At 30.2% G+C, this 17,199-nt stretch overlaps 1 long non-coding RNA gene across 1 annotated transcript; it reads right to left on the bottom strand.

The window, feature by feature from the left end:
• Window positions 1–958: 958 nt before the first annotated feature.
• On the bottom strand, window positions 959–2,547 carry LOC106121972 (uncharacterized). The gene is made up of 2 exons (XR_001228073.1): window positions 2,451–2,547; window positions 959–1,455 (listed from the first exon to the last, which is right to left on the bottom strand). It is a non-coding gene; the product is annotated as an uncharacterized LOC106121972 (long non-coding RNA).
• Window positions 2,548–17,199: the final 14,652 nt, after the last annotated feature.

Genomic DNA, 17,199 nt, shown 5'->3' with positions numbered 1-17,199 from the left:
AGTAGCCAGTTGCAACCGTACCTTCTTCTTTTTGAACTCGGCTAGTAACTTGTTGTGGTAAAAAGATCTGCCTGGTTAGGCTACGTGATCGTTGTGTTTTCAATTAACTTGTTTCCACAAGTTTTTTCTTATGCGGATAGAGAATATTGGCAGCCGATTGGCGGCCAAATCCCGACAACTCTCTTGATTACTTTCCAAAAGTTGCGAAACTGAACACAACTGAACTGCTTTAGCGCTCACTGAAATATATTTTGAAATGTACTTATATGTTGTACAAATACATTATCCTTCACTGTAATAAATATTATCTTAAAATATTAAATCGCAAAGGTCACAATATAAAAAAATAATTTAGTAAATCCCTACGATTGGATATAGACCCTAACAAAAACAAAATGTAATCTTTTTTAAAAAAAATAGTGATATTATTTTTCTACAGGCGTTTACAAAAATAATTTCGACGTAATATTTCTTCAACTTTCAATTAAAACACGATACGTAATCTGTTCATATTCAGTATAAACGCAAAGTTATACGAGGAATTGACGTTTTTCCCGTGATACTTGTGCCAAATACTATCCCACACATCTGGTGTACGTAATTTTGTTATAAGGAAAAACTTTGCTAATAAGAACGTTGTTGGGTTTCAACGTCCATTCTCTCCGTAGGAAACGAACAAGTAATTACAAATGTTTCTATTAAATTCGAAGTATATCAAGATATTCGCAACATTAAAAATGAAGGAACTTATTTATTATCAAAGTATTTACCGGACGCTTAAATGGAAGTCTCAACACAAGTTTATCAATGTAGTATTTATTGTTACACAAATAAATTTTAATTGATTGCTACAAGAAATGAAACAATGAATAAGGTGCAACAAGTAGTCAGTTTAGCTAATACAGATACAGCAGAAAGTCTGCACAAACTCTAGTTTTCTATAAGAAATAAGAATTGGTTATAGCATTTGTAATCATTTAATTTCTCATAAAAATCATTGTTATCTTATCAGGTTTTTGTAATCTTTATAATCACTAATGATTGAGTACTTAGAAAAATGATAACATTGAATCATAAACAGATCTTGGAATTTTGGATATGGAAAAATTGAGGTCGTAGTCCACATTAACACAGTCTTGATGATCTACCGCAAATCGTGGTGAGGTAAGTGATGATGTGGTGGTGGGGGATGAGGATGATGTGGTGGTGGGGGATGATGTGGATGATGCGGTGGGGGAGGATGATGCGGTGGGGGAGGATGATGTGGGTGATGTGGGGGAGGATGATGTGGGTGATGAGGTGGGGGCTGATGGGGATAGTGCGGTGGATAGTGGGTCGGCGGGTATTGCGGCGGCGTCGGATACACTGTGATCTTGTTCCTGTGGTAACAATGCGGTGCACAGTTCCCAGTACCGCAGTATGGCCCGCAAGGTAGTGCGTGGGGCGGCGGCATTTCTGTAAGAAGAAAACCAAGAAAAGTTACAAAAAAAGCTTACGTTCACTAAACTACTATAAACATTTAAAAACTGTATTTGATTTATTGTATATTTTACTAAAGCAGAAGTTATTTCATCAGTGTTGTACTAGAATTTAAAATTAATATCCATTTAATCGTTTTATCGAATAATAATTATGAGTAATTGTTTTCAGTTTAATTATTTAGCAAACATATTTAAATTATTCATAAATTTAATGGTAAATAAATAATTAAATACCAGTTTAATGTATTTTCAATGTCATTATTATAAAAATGAAACACATTAAAATGACATTCTTTGTTATCGTGTTATCGGGAATTTCGTATTATTTTTCTATTGTTATCTCAAATAATAACAGCGTGATTAATGCGTGGTTATTTTTATTACAAAGACAATATTAAGACTAATAAATTGTCAAGAAAGAAGATAAATTAACGACTGGATATTCCCCTTCAAGATATCTCTAGAGATTTAGTCATTAGCTATTTATCTTAGAAATGTGGAAATAAATTTTATTGAACATCCCATAGACCCTATATTCAGGTAAAGAATAATTCTTATATAATCATATAACTTTAACTTATAGTTATTATCATACTATTTAATTCACCTGCGCACCTAACTTAAAACACACACACACACACTTTCTCACATACTCACACGCATATACACACACATGCTATCCTTTGATATTATTTGCAGTTCAAAATTACTTAGTTTAATGTCTTCATGTATTTTCTTATTTTCCAAATTGTATCTCATAATATCACGCTTAGTTTAACATGATATGTACGTACTGTTTTTTTTTTGTTTATGGCTAGTGCACTCCTAGGCCCCGAGATACAGGCTCAGCCTAGTTCGGGGTCTGCAACATACTTTACTGTATATTATTCTAACGTGTTTTTGTGAAATAAATTTATTCTTATTCTTATTTACTATAATTAAAAAGAAGAATTGATGTATTTTACTTACCTAATATTATATAAAGCACAGACAAGTCAATTAAATGTATATTCGTTGTTTATCAGTTTGAAACTGTTTCCATTAGCACAACGCAAGTTGATTTTATTGATCCACATTCGATAATCACAATGACTGTTACGTTATCATTTAGTTCTGCGAATACGATAAGATAATACTTATCTTTAAACGTGAGTAATAGAAATGAAAACAAACACATGCTATACATAATACTATGTCCGTTTAGAATTTACAAAAAACACCATTGTGATGAAAAAATTTCGTAATGCACTCGGTGTTCACGTATTAAAAAAAATATTAAAATAAAATAAAAATATTGATAAATAATTTTTAATTAAAGATTTTAATGGCTTTACGTTGATCTTACTAATATTAGAAATGCGAATGTTTGGATGGATGGAGGAATGGATGGATGGATGTTTGTATGAAGGTATCTTGAGAAGGACTGTTTGGATTCCGCGGAATAACACATAGGCTACTTATTAAGTTTTTTATTACGTGCAAACGGATTCGGACTACAGCTAGTATGAAATAAAATAAACACATTGTTTAACAAATGATAAAAGTGGTTATAGTTTCGAATTTTCTCAGACGGATAATGTAATTTATTAGTGCTGTTTGTTTATTCGCAGTCTACTTAAGTCTGTTGTTTGTGTCGTTTCCAGTTTTATTTTTAAGCGAATTACAGAATAACTTCGGAGTAGAGTAGTGGATTAAATTTACATATATCTCTAATAGATTGAATTATATTTTTGTGTTATTCAAGAACTATGTATACATCATTGGCACACACAACAAAGAAACCAATTCATACAAAGTAACATAGATAAAGAGGTGCAAAGGTGTATAAAATTTATTTGATTTATTCACCAACTCTAAAAAATATATGTAAATGTTTTGTTAAATATAAAGCCAGTTCTTTCTGCAACTCTATTTTAAATCGCGATTGTAAACAAGAGCTAATGTTGTATACGTTCCGGATTCTCTCGGCTTACATTATGACTTAGCGTACCAAGTGTGTTTATTTGACTCTCGCTTTTATATAGAACTTACTTAAACCCCGCTTATGTTTATATGCTTTTTACAATGTGACGTTTCGTTTAACGCTTATATATAGATAAGCGTTAAAAATAATGATTTCAGGTGGCCGCTCGCTCATTTGCCACTTTATGATATAAAAAAAAGAAAATACAGACGAATTGTTAATCTTCTTCTTTTTGAAGTCGGCTAGAATTTAGGTATAATGTGTCACAATTATATAGAGAACGTTTCAAAGTTTTTAATTAACAAAGTATTTTATATCCAATATTTAAATTATATGTCATTATTAAATTAATAAATCTTTCTACTATAAAACTTTTTATCTTTGAAGCCATTTAATATTTTAAAATTAAATCAATTTAGGTTACTTTTAAAAATTGTTTGTAAAACAAACAGAATTGCTTAAAGTAAGTGCATGAATAGTTCAAGTGCTTTGCAAACTGAAACATCCACAAAGTGCACCTGTACATAGACTGTCGCGACTTTCATAAACGCGACTGTTGGAAAGTCCACAAGTCAAGTCAAAACTAACAAACTTTCTGTGCAATTATGTACAGTTCAAAATATTACGAATATGTGAAAATTGTTCTTCAATATCCTTTGTTAATAAGGTTCTCTTTTCGACAGTCTTAATTCTCAACTTTTAACTCATACACATTCTAATAAAATTTACAGTCAGCTGCATAAATAAGAATAAAGTTACACAACTTAGAAACTTGTATAGGGTTTCTGTTTCAAAAATACTTAAGCATGAATTCGTCAATAACATGTAATCATAATTTGAAGCATACGAAAGGATGCGTGTATACATATTTTTGAAACTGAATAATAAATAACAAAATAATAAGCCTATACTCTTTTTTGTAGATTTCAGAATGTATACATATTTACGTAGCTGACTGTACAGTATTCAAAGAAATCTCAGCAATTAAAATAGTACTAATAGATACTTGTGGATCATTAAAAAGTCCGTCATTGTCTTACACAAGATAAAGCTGTATATCACAGCTTTACTGGAATGGTTAAAGAACAAGAAAGTCAAAGACTAAATGGCGTGTATGTAAATTCATACTAATAAAATTCGCCGCAATATACTTTAAATGCTAAAAGCGTTGCAGTTGTGAGCCGGCAGGTGTCGCCACTTTTACCCGTCCATCGGGTCAAAGCTTTGTTTCAGTAGAAACACTAAATTAAGTTTTATTTTTGTCTCGTTAAAATGCAGTAAGTACAAATTAAATTTATCATGTCTTTTATTCTTTGAGTTTTCCTGATAACCTTTTAGATGTCAAAAACCAATCAAATTATTTTTTAAGGTGATTCTTGTATTTCTTATTCAACCAAAATCCTTGTTATAACAAATGTATTTAATAAAAGTAAACGCAAAATTTCTTTCCAATTTGTTATTGCTGTTGAAAAATAATTAAATAAGTATTTTAAGGTTTTGCGATTGCAATAAAAAATCAGGGTTTGATGAGATTGAAAAACATTTCAATATAACCTACATCGGAGGGATTCATTCGCGGCACTCATTCAACCGCAACATTTCCATTCACCACTCACTCGTGAATGATTAACTTTCAAGATTAACTCATTGAATGTAAGTAAAAAATGGCTTTAAAATATGCATTTCATAACTTTCGTTCTTAATTAAATTACATCATAGAAAATTAATCAGTTAATTAAAATTAATGAAAGTAAATATTTATCAGTTTGTATGTTTTCCTATGTGTTCTTAAACCTATGGACGATGGAGTAGATTAGTAAAAAAAATGTTTTTCACATTTCATAAATACTTTTGTTGCACTATAATATTAAGAAAGGATTTATCTTTCTATTTGTGAAACTCTATACCGTCAAAGATGTCTGAGTGCTAACTATTTCGGTAATGTCTACTCCAATGTTAGACGTCGCTATTTCTAGTTTCGACGGCATCACCTACCAGGCGTGTTAGTTTCCTAGACAGGCAGGATTTAAGTTTTGACAGGGCTATTCTGTGCAACGTTAAATAATAAATGTATCCTTTAAGAAGACTCTATGCAATGAAATTGTATGTATGGGTTTTCTATTACGTACTTGAGTATATAGATATCGTTATCCCTTTCATACTATAAGAAAAAAATGAGGCAACAATATGTTTATATAGTTTTGCATAAGAAGATTCACGTTAAATGAGAAATAATATTGATCCTGAGTGAAAAAAACGTTTTGTAGAATCGCTGTATTTTCATTAATAATATTTTTTCCACTAATTTAAATCATAAAAACTTATAACAATAAAACAAATTAGGCCTAAGTAAAAGATAATAGAGTCTAAATAAAAATAGCTACCTGAATAAAAAGACAATTGAGTCATTACTTAAAATAATAAATCACGAGTCCGTCAAGTCAAACGGTATGAAACTTGTTAATTAATAAAGTTGTAAAGTGCGAAGCCGTGTCATTGTGACGTCACACCAATTAAAGGCTCTGCCGTTGTCCTAAAGCGGTGCAGTGTTTTTAAATGAAAGTGTACGGGTTTTAACTCTTTATTATGAAAATATTGACAAACATAATATCTTTTTAGCCTGCACCAAATTTGTATTCATTTACAAGTAATTAATTATTAATTTTATTGCTTTTAAATTTGTAATTTGATTTACTATGCTATTTATATACGATTTCATTAAAAAAAATTGTTTCGTGCTCTTACCGTAGGCATATATTAACCCTTATTGTGGCAAGATTTTTTTTTTTGAAGAAAAGCAAAAAATACGCATAAGCAAAAATAAGTTTAATAAAACTAAGTTAAAAATTATTTTATAGTGATCGTATATTTTTATACAGTTGTATGTATGGTATATTATACAAAATTAACATAAGGGTTAAATAACTTCCATAATACTATTTTGTGGAATATGCGGTTGACATAAACGTGAAATTTTCACACATAACACGTGTGAAATGTTAAACTATATAACAAATCAACGTACTACAAACAAATCGATTTCACATCGATCTAATTTGAAGCCGCCATTATGTCCGTGTGATGGATTTTCAATTCGCTGACCGCTAGCGGCCGCACGACATTAATCCAAACAAACTTCCGTACAACATTAATCGAAATGTAAATACGAATCTAATCAATTCTGATAAACAATTTGATCGCGCGTGCTCGGATAACATTCAAATTGCGGGATAGATGATACAAGCTATTGCTGAGTATCACGCAGATACACATTAAAAAAGGGTCTTTACAGACAGACAGACGGACAACAAAGTGATCCTATAAAGGTTCGATCTTCAACCTTTCGAGGTACTGAAACCTAAAAATTATACTTGTTAATGATGTTTAAACTTTAAACCTTTGCTGTTGTTATATTTGTTACTTTATATTATGTTAATTAATTTACATTTATAACCGTGATCTTAATTATCATCTGGGTAAATATAATTTCTTTGTTTTTAAATTCGGAAATCCGTTAAAAGAACTGGCAGTCTGTTTTGTATCAATTTATATTTTATTGTTTGTAAGATATAATTGGTAAACTGTGCAGTTTTTGTTTAGCCGACAGATTTACAATTTTTATTGGTTCGACCTACCGATCTCCGGATGGACTAATTGGGAGAATGTTGAAATACTGGCTGCATTTTTATACATTTTGAATTGTTTTATTAACTCCACAAACGCAATTTTTATTTAACATATCCATATACATATACCAGATATCAATTATTAAAAAAACAATTGTACTTAATAGATAAAACTCACATTAAAAGTAAAATCTTACTTATCTTGCTTCTTACTAATATTATAAATATGAATGTTTGTATAGATGGATGTTTGTTTGAAAGTATCACCAATATGGCTGCATGAATCTGTTTTATATTTGGTACAGATGTAGTATATAGCATGGAAGAACACATAAGCTACGACTAATTAACTTTTTTTCATCCCGCGCGAACGGAGTCGCAGGCGACAGCTAGTAACAATAAAAAAATCCGTTACTAAGTTCCTTTCTTTCCAATACATTTTAGTATACTTCGACGAGTCTTTTCTCTATAACATTCAGAAGCATATATTCAGTAATAACAAAAAGTAACATTAAAAAAATTACTTCCACATTCACAAATATGACATATTCCAATACGACTATCGATGTTTAAAAAAACGTATCATGCGATAGTTTTAATCAGCAAATGCAATGCGTTTTGCATTTGAACATCTGAATGCAAGAAAACGTGCAGGGAGTGTGACATTAATCTCGTATGACCATGCTGTTTTATTTATTTTGTACCCACTGCAAAAACAGCTATACAAAAATATCATTATCTCTCTTCAATAAAAGACAATGAAAGAGATGAGGATATGTTTATGTTCGTGAGATTTACACTATAATAATATAATGGGAGGATTTTTTAAAAGCATAGGAGCAGGAGGATTGTTAAATCAAAGTTTGTAATTAAAATTACATTAACTCATGAATATAACGATTTTTGAACTTAAAATATTAACTTTGTTAAATAGAATATGGGTCTTTACCTTCAAAGTAATCCGACAAGCTCATTAATCTCTACCTCTGACGACTAATTTATGTGGAGCTCCGCAGTCAACGTTGTTGCTTTACATTGTTATGATTTTATTGGTCGTTTGCACTGTACAAACGATTCAAGTTAAACTGGTTTTATTCTAATTATTGTTATAAAGTTATAACCCAGAATATTTTAATGGGTTGTACGGATAGGAAAACAAATGTAATGTAACAAGTATTCAACGTTAATCATAAATTATTATATAAAGTTCCCGAGTATTTTAATAATACTAAATATTACTTTAAAGTATGTCGAATATCATAATACAAAAAAAAATTGCAGGAATATCTTCTTATTTGTAGCCACAATGCCTAATCTAATGGTTTAGATTATTAAATTATAAAAAAAGTTACAAAAGTTAATGTAACTTTTAAACAAAAAGAGTTGGATTTTTTTTTAGTATTTTCCCGGTGTAGTTATCGAGCTGGCTATACACCATTTCTGTTTTCTCATTGAATTTTGGGACACGCTGTATGTACCATTATCGTAAATTAAAACTTGGATATATGCTTCACTTCGACCGAAAATTTCGATGCTACGGCGTAGACGTCTACTACTTACGTAGCCGTTCGTAGTACCATACAAACGAACTAAACAAAAGAATCATACAAATGAAATAAAAACGTAGACGATTGTAAAAAAAACTATCTAATAATAGCTTATAGTGATTTTATCTTTTAAAAGGTAAAACAACTACGTTCTTAGAAAAGTTATTTTGTAATAAAATAAACAGTATCTAGAATCCTCAAGCTCCGTGAAATGTTATTTTAAAATAGCGAAGGTATCAAATTAACTAAATGGAATTATAAAAAAAAATAAAAAACCCTGTCATCTAGCCGTCGTGAAAAATTTAATTTCGTAGAGAGAGCAAGCAATCCCTGCATAATGTATGCCATCTGCCGACGCAAAGAATATCTGTTATTTTGGTGTACTCGCATTTATTTTAAACTTGTTTGTGCACGCGACTTCGAACTCATTTTATTCTTACTTAATTTAGAAAAAAAGTCTTCCATTTCGAAAATAACCACACAAATATAAAGGGCCCTGTAAACAATCTAGATAATTTTTTTCTTGACGATCTTTTGACTATGATGCATTTAAAATGTTTGATGTAAACCATCACTCAACTTTGACAAAGTGCATAAATCTATGCTCTATAGATCAGACTAAGATAAAAGCATAGCTAAAGATAAATTTCAAGCTAACATAAAGAAAACTTCAACAATATAAATATTTATTAATATTTCCTTACGACTGTGTATATTTTATGCAAAAAGCGACCACCATTTCGATATTGTGACTCATTTCGATGCAAATGTAGCATCGGTGATATAGGAAGAACAAAATTAAATCATAAATTTTAGTGAACGCGGAGGCAATGCACTCGACGCGTTTTCCTTAACCGAATAGAAATAGGATTTTTGCAGCGAGATACGAGTGGTTTAGTTTTCCAATAGCCCGCTTGTGTCGAACATTTACATATCAGTATTCTATCACCGCACTGATCTTATTACATGTGCCAATGCCTTTTATAATATTATTATACAATTCATACTAACGTATCTGCTGAGTTTATACTAGTATTTATTTTTTTAGGTTGCTGCTCAAAAATATTACAATCTTGAATAATCGAAAAAGTATAATTCAACTTATTTTAAACTTTAAAGACGTGATAATTTATTATACAATAATATGAAAATAAAGAAATCAGTTATCGCTATAAACAATTTACAAGCCAAAATACAATTTACAAGAAATTAACTTGCGTGAGACATTATCAAAAAACTTATATAAAATTGGCTTTAACACTCACGTCTGTTCGTCCGTAGGCGGCACCGACTACTTTCGAGCCCATCGAAGCCCTTCATCAGGGTGAGTGGGACTGGTATTATTTCGCGGGCACAGCCGTCGCTCACCGTCAATTATATGAAATGTTATATTTGTATTGTATGTAATGTATTTTGTTTACATAGTCACCTTCAACAAAATCAAGTTGATTATACTGAAAATAAGATAATTCGTAATTAATAGAATTAATAAACTAATAGTAATTATTAAGTAGACAGCTTGGGTCCTAATTTCACGTTGGACCCTCGTATACCGCTCCGTACACGGTTAATTAAACTGTCAAACTTCAAGCCTGCGTGAATTTCAATAGTGCGTATGCAAATTGCCTACAAAGTTATTCGACCCGGCCCACAAAGTAACGTAGAACAAACATATTGTAATGTTATCTATTAGCTATTGAAATCAACTCTTTCATTCGCTATTCTTCTGAATTCGCTTCTGAATTTTAATATCGTCACATATCCTTATAGTTTCATGATGTTTTCATTAATGACGATTATGATGAGCGATTGTATGAAAATGTTTCTTTCTAATAATGTTTCCTCCATTACTCGTTTATTACCCCACAATAATAGCTGGGTTATATTTTTCGCGCGTAAGTTCCATTGTGATCTAAACGAATAAACAGATTTTGCCTAGTCATTTTATTATTTTACTTTTACAGATAATTCTGTTGTTTTAGGGTTTCGTACCTTTAAAGAAAAAAAACGGAACCCTTCTAGGATCACTTTGTTGTCCGTCTGTCTGTCTGTCAAGACCCTTTTTCGCAGGAACGCGTGAAAGTATCAAGCTGAAATTTACTTAATTAACAAATATTGTTATTTGAATCTCTGATTGTACCATACGTTAATACTGTTTAAATTAGTCCATCGGATAAATTAGTGCTTGTTAAAGTTTCAACATGCAAAGTGCAAATCGTTGCTAGCCGAATATATCCCGGCGAGACAGTCTGCCAGACAGACTACTGTTTACGTAAATAGAACAATCAATACGCTACAGTTCAGGTGATTCGGATATATTTCCATCTGTTCTTCCTCTACAAGAATTAATTACTATATCGTATAATTTTAAACATTATAAATTGTTTTAGTTTTATCTCTGGTTATTTAAATACATTGTAAGTTTGCCACCATATAATGTAATCTACTGCTGTCCTGTTTAAATCAATTTTAGAAGAACCCATTCTAACAAGAAATCACATTACATTACATATTTCTGCCTCAATTCATCCAAAAGAAACATTTTCTCCAAACTAAGAAGTATGTAAATAAATTTTGTTTAAAAGTAGTCTATTGGAATAAGTTAAACAATCAATAAATAACATACCTCTGATTAATATTGATACTCGCGTGGGTAAGAAAAAAACACAAGTAGATGATATTTGAAAACAAGATGACAGTTTGTTGGTGAAGTTGTCCCGAGTTATCATGTTCCATTCTGCCACAAACAACTGTAAAAGATTTAAAAAAACAAAGGAATAAAGTGGCTTCATCCACGATACACAATGAAACCTTTGATTAAAAATTTGTTACAGCTCGCCCACTGAGAGGATTACATTGTTTTTTATCAATTCCCATAATATGTAACTTGAAACTATGATAGTTTTACTAATAAACTTTTCGTAAGGAACGGGATTCTTACCATGATTAAGCTGTTTGGGTTCCCGAATTTCAACACAGTCGCATGCGCCATGGTCACGGGCCGACTGATGTTGTACGGTAGTACGAAAAACGCATATAGCGTAAAACTAAAATTAAAACTAACAATTTATTTTCCTTTTCCCATTAGAAACGCTTTACTTTATATATCTATTTAAGATATTTACATGGATTTAAAAAAAAAAAAAAGTCCATGTAATTATTAATCTGTTATATATGTAACTATCGTATTATCTAAATCTGTAAATAATAAAGTATTATGGAATTGGTAAAATTGTAAATTATTATAAAACGGAACGTGATAATGACGTCACTAGGTGTTTGTTGCACCCGTGGGATGTGTTTCCAACAGATATTGCATACGTGCTGCAATCCTATTAAATACTTATTTTCAAAATCAATATTTTTATAGGTATGAATGTAATATAAACCTGGTTATTGGGTAGGTACTAGGTTCTAACTGTCGCCTGCGTTCGCGTTGAATTAAAAACAAAACTGAGTAGCCTTATTTAAGACTTTTTAATCTATGTTTCGAATTCTATTCAGATCCATAAAGTCCATACATCCATCCAACTATAGAAAAAGAAGGCAAATTGTGTCTTATTTATTTGTTTAATGATAAAAGTGTAAAAGAATGTATTTCTTAGTTTTAATATTGTTTTTATGAAAAAGTTAAGATGGAAGTAACATAATTTTATTTATCACATTATATTTATGAAAGTGCGTCCATAAATAACATTTCCTGGAGTCGAAATATGTTTTCATAAAATGTCGTTTTTATGTTAATCTACTTTCAGATCCCGTATAAAGGCGGCCATCAAAATTTAATTTCGCAGAAAGCACAGTGAGTAATTTATACGGAACTAAGACGCCAACTCGCCTTCCTCCTGTTTGCCAAAAAGTTAAGGTGTAAATTATTTTAATCTTATTTTTTGTGATATTCTCCTTACTTATGATTGATTTGTAAAATCGAAAAGATAACTTTCATGTGTACATCTTTTTTTATTATTTATTTATTAATTATTACATAAATAAAAATTTTATTATTAACGTTTTATCTCACAAAATGACAACAGACAGAATTTCATTCTATTTAAATCACTATAATCTATGCCTGAATAAATAACTGATTTATTTAGTATTTATTTCGGTATTTCCAAAGTCCACGAAAGGCTTGTACATTTAAATACGATAAGTCATTTGACAATTTAATTAAATATACCCTACAAGGGTAGATCGCTAAATAGAAACTCTATCAGAACTGAACTGCATTCCAAAAGTAACCTTCCTGTTAAAAGCTTAATGTACTATTCCCATTGGCATAGTTTTAAAGCCAAAACTTTTACCGCGAATACCACAATTTAAATCCATTTCAACTCATAATACTTTTAGAGGGAAACTGTTTAAAACAATTTCGAACAGTTAATATCATGTTGTAACTATAAATAATTTTTAATATATATGCTACAGAGTTTTAATTTTACGTTGACATAATATATTGCACGTTATGACTTAAATGACGTAGGTTTTCACCGCCGAAACATTCTTACAAAAAACAATTTGTTACCTACTTGAATGTATCAGCAGTGGAGACCAACGATCCATATTGATTATTCTATTCATAGTCTTTGACATCGCCTGTCTCCTCCTCAATTAAAACAGTATAAATCTATTAAAGTGCAACACAGTTTTGCACTTTATGCATAAATTTTTAACATAACCATTTAATCTTAAATAACGTACATTTACATAATTCGTTTTGGAAAATGGCAAAGACGCAAAAGATTTAATGTTGGATGCCACTTCTAAAAAATGCTTATAAATACAGCGTCGCAAGATTCAGGAAGAAACTGATTTCAACATTATTTCATAAACGTAATCTATAGCTTATATGAATATATGAAAACAGTACATATAGTATCTGATATTAATTCCCATATTAATTAAAATTATAGCTAGACCCTCGCGCGGTCAGTACAAGCTTAATTAAACTGTCAAAATTAAACCCTCTTTAAAATTCAATAACGTGCATGTAAATCGAGTGTAGACATTTTATTATCTACAATTAATTTTGATTTAAGATTTAAATCCGATCATATTCTGTTTACAATTACCATGAAATAAATAGATAAAATAATAAAAAAAAAATTACATTGAACACGTATGCCAGCTTTGACATAATGCGAAGTAGGAAGATTTATTTTTTCGTCCTAATATTATTTTACGCCACACAAAATACACAGAGATGGAACTTTTCAGAATTATTTCAAAGAATATAATGTAACACTAAAGGATTGAGCCCGACTAAAGAACTATGTTAACAAAGCGTCATGAAATATGCAACAGCTTTTAGACTGTTTTATAAACCACAACGATTCTGTATTGCCATATTACTAAAGATTAATTAAATTAAATTAGAGTAATAAAATATAATAATCGTACGAAGGATGTAACATTTTCAGAGGATTGTGATCTAAACGGAACTATTTATGTACGAGAAAAGAAAAACTATTTACTAAACCTTGTCTACATCTTCGTGTAAGTTTATTTATAATTATGTACAAATAAAGCAAATGTATTTATGATGAAATGCGCAATTGACTGAAAGTTCTAAGAAAGTTCTGTTTTAGCAGGTTGATGATCATATTATTGACGTCATCAATCAATTTATGCGGAAATTGCAGGCAATATTTTATGTTAAGACTAGTCTGTAAATTAGATAGTGTAAGACTGTAAAGATTACCAAATACGATTGCAGAATTAGGATATGAAAAATGCAAGCTATTAAAAAGCAATTTATATTTTAAACTTAATATGAACAATCCAATTTACATGTAGTTACAAATGTAGGAGATATTACTCACCAGTTTCGTAGCTCTGTTTACAATCTCATGAAAGATGCAACAGCGCTAACATCACTTTATTATGAAGCCACTTCGTCTTCAAGGTAACGACTTATTTACAATGGATTTGAACAGCTCTATCTAGATATTTTACTGCATCAAATTATTCATATTTTCAATTTAATTTCCTTCAAAATATCTTTACGACTTTATAAGAAAAGACAATCATAATAACAAACAAACAAGTTTTAATGAACAAATTGTTAAAAACTTTACCATGTTACCTTTAACATTATGAGGAAAACTATACTTGACTCCTACTACAATAATCAAATGTATCAATAAAGCAGCCTCTAGTCCAGCTAAATAAACAATAAGTTTCAGTCTGGCTCTGAATAGAGTGTTTTCGTGTGATGGGTCTAAAAATATTTCATTTCTGGAATTGCCTCAAGCCAGAGCCAGAGACACGTCAAGTGACAGTTGGACTGATGTGTTCTATAACGAAACCGAGCACTATCTTATTGTGGCAGATTCTATTCTCTATATTAAGGATTTAGATTTAACTTTTATAATAACTGACGTATGTTGCAGTAGACAATACTAATAGACTTCGATTATTGCAATTATTTGTTGGCTATTTTTATTATAAAGATGCTTCAAATTAACTCTCTCTTTCTCACTCTTTCCATGTTCTTTTCTCATTACTGACAGTCGCGACCTTTCTTCCTGACATTTGCTTCTTCTTTAACTACCCTGCAATCAAATAATTTATAATTAATTTTTCTCCTCCGTCGATTAAAGGTAGGCAACGCATATGCAATTGCGTATGTTTATGGGCAACGGTCACTTCGCTACTTCAGCGATTTCAGGTGGCCGCTCGCTCGTTTGCTACCTTATGAATATAAAAAAAATAAAAATAATTTATAAGCTAAAATATAAACTTTATAATTCCATAGTAACAATATTCGTAAAAGAATACCGAATGGTTGAATCACATTCATAATATAGGTAGACTGGTTCTCGACAAAAGCTCTAGTCTACCATTACAAAATTAGTTCGGTTTCGCCGGAGTGCAATTATTCATTAGTAGAGTAAGTCTTCAATCTAACAGGATCGATCCCAACGCTACCGTTGAGCATCCCGTACCAATTAACGAGGACCTACGTAAAGACGAATTTTTACTAAAAAGGATAACGACATTTCAGTCATTGTTAGATTGCGATGCAGTTGTTCAAAATGTGCATAGCATAAAGATCGGTATTAATGTAAACGGGATATTTTACGTAAAACATTAGCTTCGCCTACCAATAAATCCATCATCAGCTCACTATACGTTTCCACCGAGGGGCTCGGAGCCAGCCCTAAGTAAGGGGTGATGACCCTACCAATGAATAACAGAATGTTAATATAAAATATTTAATTTGTTAATTAAATATTTTAGTACAATTCTAAGCAAATTTCATTAGAAATTGTGAAGCTAATTTTCCGTGATCCTTTTGATTTTCTCCAAAAAAAGCAGTTAAGTACAAGAGTTCTAATACAATTGGTTCGGCAGCGAAATGGTCGCAACTATCACATATTACCTTTCTTCTACTTCGATTTTTGTAGTCTCGGTATTCCAAGGTTATTCTGTTGAGCGGCTTTTTTCTCATTTGTATAATTTTTATTTATGAATTAATAAAAGGTGTAAATAAAAGAATAATATAAATTAGTTGAAATCAAAGTAGATTATTTATTGTTATATTATTATTATTTTCTATTTTTAAAATATTGATGAAATAAAACCATTTAAAATGTACCAGTTGACATTTTCTGCTCATGATAAGAATTTATAATTCCAATAGTATAGTAGAAAAATATTAATATAATGTAATATACTAAAGTAACTAATTCTATCCGTTCCATGTTACATCTAAATAAACAGTGTTGCTATTATTCATAAAAATGTTACCAAGTTAGAAAGAAATTAAACACCATTCAAAAGATATGACACAAGCAACAGATTAAAAATAGCCACATTGTCAAATACACAAATAACAATTCATTCTAAACTTTTATACGTAATATGATTCAGTAAATCTAATACAAAAATATAATTCAAGATTCATTTTGATTTTAACCAAACATTTACATTTAATATGAAAAATACAATTTACATAACCATTCAGTTTTATAATTTAATCTTTTGACAGCTCAAAAATACGTTCCATTTTACGGTACTTATTTGAAACAAACATTCAAACAAAATATAGGTTTAAGACACTATTATTTTATTTAGAAAAAAATGATTTCTAAATGTATTTAAAAAAAATACATAAAAATAAACAAAAGAGGCGGAGGTTTATTTTCATAACTGGCAAATGCTGTTTTTTTTTTAATTTTAATATAATATCAATGCAGGCATGTAAGTTGAAAAAAATATGGTAAAAATTACCATCGTCCTAGCAAACTACAATTGAATAAAGGCAAATAATTCGCGACAGTTAGTGACTGTCCAACCGATCATATATATTATTTAGATGTATATTACACACATGTGAAAGACAATCTAACATTTGTAATGAGTTATGCTTATAGTTTTATATATAATGAGCAACAAACACACAGACACACAAACTTATATTATACTGGAATAAGAAGGGTCCGACTTTCCGGTCGTATACACAAAAATGTATTTAAAATATTGCTATTTGTTTTATTAAAAAGCTTTTAAATATATAAGACGAAGAAAAAATTTATATTTATTGCAGTATAGTGAAATTTAATTGAAGAGATACAAAA

The sequence above is a fragment of the Papilio xuthus genome, unplaced genomic scaffold (assembly GCF_000836235.2).
Source record: "Papilio xuthus unplaced genomic scaffold, Pxut_1.1 DF826933.1, whole genome shotgun sequence".
NCBI classification, from domain to species: domain Eukaryota; kingdom Metazoa; phylum Arthropoda; class Insecta; order Lepidoptera; family Papilionidae; genus Papilio; species Papilio xuthus.
Note: the sequence above shows the minus strand (reverse complement) of the source record. Positions and strands in the feature narration are given on the sequence as shown.